Here is a 10,890-nt window from a genome sequence, read left to right as displayed (position 1 = left end):
CATTTTCGATACACAAGCTACCCTCATCGATTGTATTTTTTGAAAAAAAAAAAACTACTTACATCTAGAAATGTAGGCGTTATTTCCGTACCTACGACCTTTAAACCTTTAAGAAAAGAGCGCACTCCTGTCTGTAAGGTCGGAAACGCACTTACAACCCCTCTGGGTGTCCATGAGCGAGGGTAATCGCTTACCATAATGCGGTTCGTTTGCTTCCTTTTACATAATAAATTGATTGTATGCATATTTTATTTTCTATATTTCATTATGTCGGTCAGCAAGTCACCATCATTCGACAAGAGAAACATTTTTTCCACTAACACAGCTTTTTAACAACAAATTATCATAATTTATAGTATTTATAAACATGTGAATAATTTATTTAGAAAAAATACAAGAACACGGAACCCTAAAACGTATTTTTAGATTCAAATTGCACTCAATTATTTGCAAAAATTGTTGAACTAATTTTGAGAGTCTATTTCGGGTAGTAATTCGCGAAATAACGTTTTTTAAATGTATTTTGTGTCACATACATATTTACGAACACAAAAGTTTTACTACTTCATTATCAGTATGGCAGTAGTTGTGAGACTTTCCCAGCAGGCGGGAGACTTGAATCTTTTATTATAAGATGAAATATTTATTTTATAGTAATACAGTGAAACCTGTATAGCTCAGATGGCCGGCTCTTTATCATTTGTCACCATGGCTGTCACGTTCTAACAAGTATGTAAGCGCGAAAGTGACGGGCATAGTGACAAGTGATAAAAATGGAACTATACTGCCATCGCTGGATAAGTGGGACATTAAGGGACGAGTGAATTTGTCTCCCTTAAAGAGGTATTCCACTTATTCATTTTCACCACACCAACTGGTAAAGGCCCACTTGGTTGTTCAAAAAGGAATGAGAAAGTTTCATTTTATCCACATGTGGGGCAAAGTAATCGGATGCAAAATTTTGAATTGTTTCCTTATGTTAGCTAGTAGAATTGACTTTTAAATGAACATTTTGTACGATGATTATTTTATTACGTTCATTTGGATGTATTTGATTTTTCTGGTATTTCATAGGTAGTAGTTTCCTTGTGTTGGTCTTCTTCTTCTCCCGAGCCTATTTCCCATGTCTCTTGGGGTCGGCCCTCCTAGTCCTAAGACGCCATTCTGGGCGTTTTTGTGCAATTTCGGGTTTTAAATCCGTCGTCTTCATGTCCTTGGAAATGGTTCCCATCCAGGTCGTCGGACGGCGACCTGGACCTCTTTTTGGTTCTTCGATTTCCATGACGACCCTTGTCATGTGCTCTTTATTTCGCCTCATGACATGACCGTACCATCGTAGGCGATTTTCCTGGAGTTTGTCAGTGATACACGCTACTTTAAAAGTTCCCCTTATGTGCTCGTTCCTGACTCTATCTTTGAGCGTTACACCGCCAGACCACCTTAGCATCTTCATTTCTGTGACATGGAGTTTTTGTTCGTCAGATTTTCGCGTGGCCCAGCATTCGGATCCATACATTAAAGCTGGTCTTACTGCTCTCTTATATATGTTTCCTTTGACTTCTATAGGCATCTTTACGTCACACAGAACTCCTGTTAAAGATCTCCACTTTAACCAAGCAGTCGCTTTGCGGTTTTCGATATCTTTGTCAATGGAGGCTGTAGATGTTAGGACAGATCCTAGATATTTAAAGTGATCAACTTGCTTTAATGGAGTGTGGTCAAGGTATGGTTGCTGCATCGCATTGGTAGGTGATACTTTTCCGGAAAAGTTGCAGTACATATATTCAGTTTTGCTTCGACTTACTCGTAGCCCTCTGCGCTCCAGTGCTGTGCACCATACCGTTAAGTCGGTTTGGATTTCTGGCAATGTTTCTGCTATGAGAACTATGTCATCAGCATATAAAAGAGACCAGGGAGCAGGTTTTTGAAGGTCTTCAGTGACATAGTTCATGACTATGTTAAAGAGCAGCGGGCTAAGAGTAGAGCCCTGATGGACCCCTACATTCAACTCAAATTCTGGGCCAATACCAGCCGGACAGAGAGTTTTGGTCTTGATACTGTAGTACATGTCCTTAAGAATTTTGATGTAGTGTTCAGGAACTAGTTGTACTCGTAACGCTTGCCATATTAGCTCTCTTGGGACACGATCGAATGCCTTTTCGAGATCTATAAAGACTAGATGGAGGTCCTTTTTCAGCCCCTTGTATTTCTCAAGAAGGATTCGAACAGTATGGATAGCGTCTATCGTGCCTACTCCACTAGTGAAGCCGCATTGATTTGATGTAACTGTAGTTAGTTTTAATAATCGTTTAGCAATTACGCTCTCCCAGATCTTTAACACGTGTGAGGTTAGCTTGATGGCACGATAATTTCCACATTCAGCTACATCCCCCTTACCTTTATAGAATGGAACTAGATTACTTTGTCTCCAGCCATCAGGCATTTTCCCGTGAGTAAGCACAAGATTGAAAAGATTAGTTAACCATGACAAACCTGCGTTACCAGTCATTTTTAGGAGGTCTGATGGTATTTCGTCAGGGCCCGTTGCTTTGCCATTTTTCATTTTAGTGAGCGCAGCTTTCACTTCTTCTTGTGTTATCGATTCTATTGCGCCATGTACTGAAGGCACGCTTGGCATAGGTTCTTGTGGGAACTCTTCGTTTAATAAGTTGTTGTAGTATTCGTGCCATCGGTCGTTTATATCTTTATCGGAAGTCAGCAGTGATCCTGTGGAGTCTCTTATGTATTTGTTATGTTTGATATCTTTAGTTTGTGTGTTCCTAAATTTTGCAATTTTAAATATTTCTTTATCTGAGCCTGCTTTTTCCAATTTGCTGTACTCGTTCTCTTTGGCTGCAGCTCGTGAGCATGCCACCATCCTTTTGGCAAGTTTCTTAGCTTTAATATATCTTTGGTGGTCACACTCGTCTTTTGAAGCTTGCCAGGTCTTAAAACACAACTTTTTCTTCCGTAAGAATGACTTTACATCCTCGTTCCACCAGTTAGGATCTTTATTTGGTTTCAGTTTACCCATGCTAATACCAAGTACCTCTTTGGCTGCGTTTGCTGTGTGACTCTGGAAGTCGTTCCATGCAGTGTTGACATCTTTTCCTACTGTGGCATGAGTATCTAAGAAGTCTGCTATGTTTGATGCCAGGGTTCTTCCTTGAGGTTTTTGAAGATTATACCACTTTATTCTTGGTGTAGCTTTCCTTCTGTAGGTGGTGTTCCATGACGGCATATTCAGACACGCTACTAACATTCGGTGTTGTGTGGTGAGGGGCTCACCTGGTATAATCTTACAATCCTTGAAGTACTTTCGAATGGTATTATTACATAGGATGTAGTCGATTTGGGAAGCATTTGCGCCACTCTTGTAGGTGATTAGATGCTCATCTTTTTTCTTAAAGTATGTGTTCATTATTGGCATGTCGAAAATAGTTGCCATCTCCAGAATATCCTGCCCTTGTGCATTCTGAGTGCCATATCCGTAGTTTCCATGGATTTTGCATCCTGATGGGGCCTGGTTGCCTACATGACCGTTTAAATCACCCGCCATAATCGTGTTTTCAGTGGCAGGTATACTCTGAAGGACGTCCTGCAGCTCTTGCCAAAAACAACTCTTCTCGTCGCTTGTGCAGCCTGTCTGGGGAGCATATGTTGAGATAATATTTAGACATGGTTGTTTGTCCAGCGCTAGTTTTACTAACATTACTCTGTCACTGTATCGCTCCACGGATACGATGCGTTGTTTTAGTTGGTTGTCTAAGACAATGCCTACGCCATTTCGAGTGTTTGTTGTGCCGTGATAGAGGAGCTGGTAGCCCCGCCCGACGTCCCTGGATTTGGACCCTTTCCACTTAAGCTCTTGTACGCAGCATATGTTTATATTGCGTCTGTATAATACCTCTGCTAATTCTTGGCTGCGTCCGGTTAGAGAACCAAGGTTCCAAGTTGCTATGCGCATTCTGGTAGCACCGCGTCTATTTTCGTCGCTTTTGGGGGACGCCCTAACATTTCTTGCTACTGGATACCTCTGACCGTCGCTTGAGGGGGACGCCCTAGTATTTATATCTCTTATCTTTTGTTGTACTTTCATGATTAGGACTAGGAGAAGTTTTGTGGCTGTGGAGTTTTACGGCCGGTTGCCACCTGACGCCAAGACTGTGATCCTTCCAAAGGACCGCGAGCGCCACCGTTGACCCGTTCAGGGTTCTTCCGCTGCCGCCTCTTTTGAACGCTCCAGCCTAAGCGCCCAGCCCGTCTGCTGCCTCTGCTCCAAGTATGTCGGAGAAGCCAGCCGATGGAGTTTTGTTTACGAAGTGTACTCTTCGGCCTGTTTGGTCCGCGGGAGGTATTTTATTTCCCTCCAGCCCTTAAACTTCTTTGTGTTGGTGTGGTGAAAAATTTTGTGTTTCACTCGGAGGCAAAGTTTGTTTAACCGCTCGTTCTAATATTGATACCCGAGCAAGCGCAAGATTCCAAAATTGAACCACGAGCGTAGCGCTCTTACTAAAGGTTTATATAGCCCTTAATTAAAACTTTTATCTTACTACTAAATTTTTCGTGTTAGTAAGTAAGTTACAACGTTCTTCTATTTCCCCTGTTTCACAATGCGCGTTTATAGTTTGTTTAAATTTTATTGCACAAATTTATAAAAAGAGTACAAATGGCGGACTTAATGCCTTGAGGCATTCTCTACCAGCCAACCATTGGGCTAAACAGAAATAGTTTGGTGCAGGATTGTAAAGAGTTGATATGGAAATAGACACAAGTCGAGACTACTATGATACTATACTTACGCAAATATAAATTTTAAATATACCTACATATATACATATTCAATATACAAGGTGCCCGTGAGCATTACGAGACATTTTAACTAAGTATTCCTGGTAATATTTAGAAAAATGTCATATAAAATTTTCTGAATTAGGCCTAGTTTCAGAGATAATTAAATGTTTTTCAAAATCATTCTTTCGCCATAAGTCGGTACAAAACACATTTTTGACCGCGGATTTTTGATTTTTTTTGATTGCCATTTTGAGGTCTAGTCTGGACATACCTATTGATTGACATCGAAAATTTAAAAAAATGTATTCGAGAGTCTGCCTTCAAATAAAAAAAAACTTTTTACTTAGTTAATTTTAGGTTATGGGATGGGGTTATAAAAAAAGGGAAAAAATATTTTTTAATACAGTTGCTCAAAAAGTGCTACTTTACGTAGCTGTTTAGCGTGCGGAAAGTTGGATTTCGCGAACTAGTGCTTTTTACTTATCCACTTGATCCAATTCATGACTACTTATTGAGGAGTGTTAATGTTAGTTTCCTTTAAAAATCGTAATCAACATAAAAACCAACTGTTAATGTAAAAATAATAAATATAAGCATATTTCATATTTTATTACCTACTTACTTCTTCATCATTATAACACGTTTATTTTTTAATATTGAATATTGAAAAACCCTTCTTAATAAGTTGTCTGAATGGAACGGAATAGCTGCTGGAACGCCTGTCAAAGCAGAGGCGTTTTTTCTTACTGCAAGAATATTTTAAGTTTCCAAAGGCAACATTCGATATTGTTTTCATACAATTTAAATATATGATACACAAATAATCGTAAATAACGATCCTTAGGTAATAATAGTGTAATATTTTATATTTACAATTGTTTCTGTCTTATAGAGCATGCATAAAAAAAGTACTTGTTGTTTTTCTTATTTTTTCGCAACTGTATTAAAAAACGTCGTTCGATACACGTACGGAAATGTCATTCTTCACTCGTCCCGAGTCTAGCCACTCGCCTACGGCTCGTGGCAAGATATTTCGGTACTCGTGAAGTAATGACATACTTTCCGCACTAGCATCGAAATGTACTATTTTTATCGAATTTCACAAAAAGTCATATAACATTTTTTGCTTCTGTTGCCATCAGGAATGCACCGTTAAAATCTCTCGCAATGCTCACGGGCACCTTGTATATAAATAAACATACATATATATAATAATTATGTACCTATTAGTGTGAGATATTTAGTCACGAATATTTTCAAACAAGTGCTTGCTAGCTACAACTTTAGTGTATGTGTGTATAAAATAGTTTAGGCCATTGCCCTAAGCACGGTCGGGTCTATTTATAGAATGGCTTTCATCTAATACAGGCAATATTTAAGGGCTCCTATGGTACCTGCCTTATAAGCACAACTTATAAAACATGGTACCTACAAATTACATCTAAATATTTTTGACGACCGGACTAGCCTATATATATATGCATATGATTTATTTGAATATTAATATTGGGATACATAAAGTAAATGCCTTTACTCTATGAAGAGATCCATGATAAAAAAGTTCTAATTAATTGTGTTGAATTTTTTTGTTATTATTAAAAATTATCGTTTATAAAAATTGCATGCACTTTAATCAAAATATCATTGTTAATCAAATTTTATTAAAGAAATAAAGAGGCTATTTAAAAAATGGGTTACATAAGGTTGGGTACAATATTTTGAATTTATTTTTAGTGTGTAGTGCGTAGTGATCTGGTAGTGACTCTGCCAATGTAGCCGATGGGGTCAGGTTCGAATCGCGGTAAGGGCATTTATTTGTGTGATGAACACAGATATTTGTTCTACGTATCTATCTATATACGTATGTATATCGTAGCCTAGTACCCATATTACTAGCTTTGCTTAGTTTGGGGCTAAGTTGCTCTGTGTAACATTGTCCCCAAATATGTATTTATTAGTCCCCAATCCGCATTGGGCTAGCGTGGGGACTATAGCCCGAGCCCTCTCGCACATGAGAGGAGGACTGTGCCCAGCAGTGGGACGTATATAGGCTGAATTACTTATGTATTTATTTATGTATATAATACAGTGTCGTTGTTGACAAGTAATGGCAACTCACAGCCTAAAACTTTGAATATATAGAATTTAGTTTATTACAGAAAATAAAGTATATCTAGATTGTATTTATGAGGGAAGAATAAGCTTTGCGATCCTAGCGAAATTACGGTATTTTTTCTATGAAATTCCATTTCGGGATAAATCGTTTTCCAGTAACTAAATCTTAAACAAATCACTTTGACTTTGATGTCGATCGCTTCACAATAATATATTTTACAGTACATATGGTGCTACTTTACCGCACGAGTGCGAAAATTAGCATATTACGTTACTGCGTCGAACATTTAAAGGGCCATATGTACTGTAAAACGTTGTACGATACATGTTCGAAAAGGTAATTCGCAACTCGTGTCGATTTAAAACACTCCCTTCGGTCGTGTTTTAATTTATCGCCACTCGTTTCGAATTTCCTATTTGTCGCACTTGTATCGTAATGTACTATTACAGGTTTCGGTAAAAAATAAATTGAAAAATTCATAAAAAGGAAAACCTATAAACCTAGTTTTTAATTGTGTCAATAAGTAAATTATGGAGAAAAGCAAATATTAAGAAGTGGAAAGACGTTCTCTCTTTTTGTTTGGATAATCACGTCGTATACTTCCCTCTTAATATTGGGTCATTACCTATGAAATTGGCGTTTTTGTTCATAAGTATTAGTCATCTCATAGTTTATTTATTTTAATAGTAACTTCGAAGTATTTTTTAATTTCATTAGTGCGCTACATAACAACGATTTTACGTACAATTATTTGCTACTTTTATTGTTTTATGTATTCAGAATACCGCCCTGAAAACAGCTCTTTTCATGTGCTGCCGGCTCGAGTATTTAAATGACTTATATTTTTCTGACGGGACAGATTTAAAAACAATATGAGATAGAAAATGTGCCTTAAAAATGTCCCAGATTACTAGCAAAAATTTGTTTGGTTTGAAAATGCCATCACAAAATAATCCGCAAAATTCATTGCATGAAAAATCGAATTTCGTTAAAGTTCTCCATACAAAACGCCAATTACATAGTTAATGACCTAATACATACGTACCTACATACATAAAATCAAATAATATGTAATAAAAATATCCTTATTTTGGAGTTTAAACCCCGTACTGCACCATTACAAAGGTCTCCCGATGGTTCGCTAACTACATTGTTGTTGTTCATACTTTAATCCATCAGTTTGCATTTTCCTGTCTTAATTGGTTTCTTCCGAGTGTAAAAACTGTGGCATTTGTCTAGAATCCGCGATCGGTTAACTATTGCGATTAAAAAACGTCGATAAAAACGCTACAAATTAGGTGAAACAAAGATTCCGTTGTAATGAACGAAAGTGACAGGTGACTAATTTGGATCCCAGCCGGAGGTTTTATTTTATTTACCCAAGTGTGATTGTTACTTGCTTATGCTATGCTAATGCATTTTTAGAGTTCCGTAGTCAACTAGGAACCCTTAATTTCATCATATCCGCTATCTGTCCGCGGCTTTACTCCGTGATCGTTAATGTTATTAAAAGGCTGCAATTTAATAGCTGCAATGGAAAGGGTTTCGAAACATTTTTTTGATAAAGTATTTTCGGAAATAACAGCAAATTAATTAACGAATACTATCCTAAACCTTAATTTTATTATTAATGACACTGTTGTTTCTTTATTTAATAAATATTTGTTCTGTATGTATCTCTATGTATGTTTATGGTTAGACGTATTTAAGTATGTTTATTCAATATATTAATGTCTTGCGTTGTTTGGTAATACTATTCTATTCGACTTTTAATTATTATTATTGTTTTGTTGCTTTTTTTTGTGCCACCTACCGTATATTCTAATGTTATTGTCTCCGATACCCAAAGGTTATCTGGAAGAGATCGCTCTTAAGCGATAAGACCGCCTGTTGTTACCTCTATCAACTTGTCTTTGTTTGTTTCTGTACATTTATTGTCAACTATGTGAGGTGTTCAATAAAGAGTATTGTATTGTATTGTAACGACCCGCTAAAAGCAGGTTTAGGTTTTTTGTACGCAAAGGACTAAGGTAGGGTCATATAAAAATTATTAAAATTTACCCTGCAGTTTGTCATAACAAAAATATACGTTACTAGTTAATTTCCAATATGACTTGCAACACCGGTAGCCGTTTAAAAAGTGTAAAGCAGTAAACCAGAGTCCTGAGTTCGAGCCTTGCCCGAGACAGTGAATTTATTCTATTTTATTTTATTTCCACACTTACAAATATCTTCACAGGTACAAGACCTAAGACCATAGTGTATTGGGGATGCGAGATTGGTAGAGGCTAGACTGCAGAGCCTAGAACACCGTAGAAAGGTAGCCTGTTTATCGGTATTCTACAGGATACATTTCGGGGAGTGTGCGATGGGATTACATAATCTTATCCCCCCATCTCCGTTCTGCCACCGTGGGACTAGACGCGGACTTGCGTTTCACCCTTACGTCGTTACTTTACCACTGATTCGCACTAAACGCTACGCATCCAGCTTTATCATGCGAACGGCTAAGGAGTGGAATTCACTTCCTGCAAATCTATTCCCAGTCCACTATAACTTGGACCTTTTTAAATCGAGAGTGAATAGACATCTTTTAGGTAAGCATGTTCCATCCTAGACTACATCGGCACTTTCCATCAGGTGAGATTGTGGTCAAATGCTAACCTTTTCGGAATAAAAAAAAAACTATTGACAAAAGAATATTCTAATTTATGGCGCATATAACATAATGTGAACAATGTGAATTCAGTCAGAGAACACCAAAACAAATGAATGTTCTCGGCTACTAGGTCCACACAGCGCGCGTCAACGGCGCCTTCGCGGGCAGGTTGGTGCGCCCGCGCCGCTCGGCCACCAGCCGCCTGCCGGCGCCGCCGCCACGCGTATCTGTCGTGCACGTACAGGCTCACACAGCTCAACACTTGACTTTTGTAGGCTTTACCCTTTGAATTGTTTACAAGACTGCCCAAAAAAGGAGTAGGTATTGTTTTCTGTGTTCATGTTTGTATGTATGTGAGTTTCCTTACTCGACCATATTTAACTTCTGAATGCCTTTTTTTTAACCGATTCAGATGTATGATGTGACATTAGAATCTTTGTGCCATCCCGGGTGACATGGGCTACGTGACGTCATTATAAAAACAATATGGCGGACTTGATACGTAATAGTGCGCAATAATAGAAAATTCGATAATTCGGTGGCAATATTCGATAATTCGGAAGCTAAGAAAATTATTATTATACAAAATAAAATAATTATTTTTTTAATAAAATATTACGTTTTGTGCTATCATTTGCAGACGTTCCTGCTTAATATAAAATAAATAAAAAACATCAGCGACCTATACACTTTTAAATGCGCGCCATTTAAATGGACATCCCTCACAATTCTCCAATGAACCTGCGCGTGAGCAAAACCATTAAATCAGCTAACTGTTGGCGCGTTCCTGTTTGAACTTAGACTTGCTAATCCAGGAAACGGGTCTGGCTAAGTTTACCGTTATTGAGCGCACTTAATGTGTAGAAATTACTAGAGAACGTACTAGAGTCGGACCAAGATAAGTTGGCAGCGATTTTGATAGCCCAGACAGTGCAAGTGTTATTTTAAACGTCAAATATCTAAGAAATTATGACGTTGAGTTAACACACAGGCTGGACTATAAAAATCGCTGTCAACTTAGCTTGGGCTGAATGTACTAAGCATTTGAGCTGGCAATTTTCAATCTTAACCCTCTTCATACAAACTCATATATAGCAGTTATAATATTGAACTCTATTGCGATCAAATAAAGTTCAAATTTACACAAATATTTTTTTATGATATGCACTACGACAATTTATTAACACGCTTTTATTAGGTCGACTTGTATGTAACTATGTAATGGAATCTAAGGTAACTAATTTAACCATCTTCCGAGGATCGTAGCGTCATGAAAATTGGCAGCTGTATGTAGTTCTGATGACAATACAATAATATGGTA

The sequence above is a fragment of the Cydia pomonella genome, chromosome 3, assembly GCF_033807575.1.
Source record: "Cydia pomonella isolate Wapato2018A chromosome 3, ilCydPomo1, whole genome shotgun sequence".
Taxonomy (NCBI): Eukaryota; Metazoa; Arthropoda; class Insecta; order Lepidoptera; family Tortricidae; genus Cydia; species Cydia pomonella.
The sequence above is the reverse complement of the archived record's forward strand: the minus strand, read 5'-3'. Positions refer to the sequence as shown.